Source organism: Palaemon carinicauda, chromosome 34 (assembly GCF_036898095.1).
Source record: "Palaemon carinicauda isolate YSFRI2023 chromosome 34, ASM3689809v2, whole genome shotgun sequence".
Classification (NCBI taxonomy): Eukaryota; Metazoa; Arthropoda; class Malacostraca; order Decapoda; family Palaemonidae; genus Palaemon; species Palaemon carinicauda.
In genome coordinates, this window is record NC_090758.1 from 78713976 (window position 1) to 78716435 (window position 2460).

A 2460-nucleotide genomic window follows, 5' to 3' on the forward strand; every position below is an offset into this window, starting at 1 on the left:
AAAATAAAAGAATAAAAAAAAGGAAAAAAGACAAAATAAAAGAATGAAAAAAAGGAAAAAGGACAAAATAAAAGAATGAAAAAAAGGAAAAAGGACAAAATAAAAGAATGAAAAAAAGGAAAAGGGACAAAATAAAAGAATAAAAAAAGGAAAAAGGACAAAATAAAAGAATGAAAAAAGGAAAAAGGACAAAATAAAAGAATGAAAAAAAAGGAAAAAGGACAAAATAAAACAATAAAAAAAGGAAAAAGGACAAAATAAAAGAATGGAAAAAAGGAAAAAGGACAAAATAAAAGAATGAAAAAAAGGAAAAAGGACAAAATAAAAGAATAAAAAAAGGAAAAAGGACAAAATAAAACAATAAAAAAGGAAAAAGGACAAAATAAAACAATAAAAAAAGGAAAAAGGACAAAATAAAAGAATGGAAAAAAGGAAAAAGGACAAAATAAAAGAATGAAAAAAAGGAAAAAGGACAAAATAAAAGAATAAAAAAAGGAAAAAGGACAAAATAAAAGAATAAAAAAAGGAAAAAGGACAAAATAAAAGAATGAAAAAAAGGAAAAAGGACAAAATAAAAGAATGAAAAAAGGAAAAAGGACAAAATAAAAGAATGAAAAAAAAGGAAAAAGGACAAAATAAAAGAATGAAAAAGAGGAAAAAGGACAAAATAAAAGAATGAAAAAGAGGAAAAAGGACAAAATAAAAGAATGAAAAAAAGGAAAAAGGACAAAATAAAAGAATGAAAAAAAAGGAAAAAGGACAAAATAAAAGAATGAAAAAAGAAAGAGAACAAAATAAAAGAATGAAAAAAAGGAAAAAGGACAAAATAAAAGAATGAAAAAAAGGAAAAAGGACAAAATTAAAGAATGAAAAAAAGGAAAAAGGACAAAATAAAAGAATGAAAAAAAGGAAAAAGGACAAAATAAAAGAATGAAAAAAAAGGAAAAAGGACAAAATAAAAGATTGAAAATAAGGAAAAAGGACAAAATAAAAGAATGAAAAAAAGGAAAAAAGAAAAAAAAAAAGAATGAAAAAAAGGAAAAAGGACAAAATAAAAGAATGAAAAAAAGGAAAAAGGACAAAATAAAAGAATGAAAAAAAGGAAAAAGAAATTCTTAACACTTGGGTAAATCTCAACTCTTCGCAAAGACGTTACACACAGGAAACAGGAAAATGAAAGAATAAAAAAAGGAAAAAAGGACAAAATAAAAGAATGAAAAAAAGGAAAAAGGACAAAATAAAAGAATGAAAAAAAGGAAAAAAAGGACAAAATAAAAGAATGAAAAAAAGGAAAAAAGGACAAAATAAAAGAATGAAAAAAAGGAAAAAGGACAAAATAAAAGAATGAAAAAAAGTAAAAAAGGACAAAATAAAAGAATGAAAAAAAGGAAAAAGGACAAAATAAAAGAATGAAAATAAGGAAAAAGGACAAAATAAAAGAATGAAAAAAGGAAAAAGGACAAAATAAAAGAATGGAAAAAAGGAAAAAAGACAAAATAAAAGAATGAAAAAAAGGAAAAAGGACAAAATAAAAGAATGAAAAAAAGGAAAAAAGACAAAATAAAAGAATGAAAAAAAGGAAAAAGGACAAAATAAAAGAATGAAAAAAAGGAAAAAGGTCAAAATAAAAGAATGAAAAAAAGGAAAAAGGTCAAAATAAAAGAATGAAAAAAAGGAAAAAATGACAAAATAAAAGAATGAAAAAATGGAAAAAGGACAAAATAAAAGAATGAAAAAAAGGAAAAAGGACAAAATAAAAGAATGAAAAAAAGGAAAAAGGACAAAATAAAAGAATGAAAAAAAGGAAAAAGGACAAAATAAAAGAATGAAAAAAAGGAAAAAAGGACAAAATAAAAGAATGAAAAAAAGGAAAAAGGACAAAATAAAAGAATGAAAAAAAAGGAAAAGGGACAAAATAAAAGAATGAAAAAAAAGGAAAAAGGACAAAATAAAAGAATGAAAAAAAGGAAAAAGGACAAAATAAAAGAATGAAAAAAAGGAAAAAGGACAAAATAAAAGAATGAAAAAAAGGAAAAAGGACAAAATAAAAGAATAAAAAAAAGGAAAAAAGGATAAATTAAAAGAATGAAAAAAAGGAAAAAGGACAAAATAAAAGAATGAAAAAAAGGAAAAAGGACAAAATAAAAGAATGAGAAAAAGGAAAAAGGACAAAATAAAAGAATGAAAAAAAGGAAAAAGGTCAAAATGAAAGAATAAAAAAAGGAAAAAAAGGAAAAAGGACAAAATAAAAGAATAAAAAAAAGGAAAAAAGGATAAATTAAAAGAATGAAAAAAAGGAAAAAGGACAAAATAAAAGAATGAAAAAAAGGAAAAAGGTCAAAATAAAAGAATGAAAAAAAGGAAAAAGGTCAAAATAAAAGAATGAAAAAAAGGAAAAAATGACAAAATAAAAGAATGAAAAAATGGAAAAAGGACAAAATAAAAGAATGAAAAAAAGGA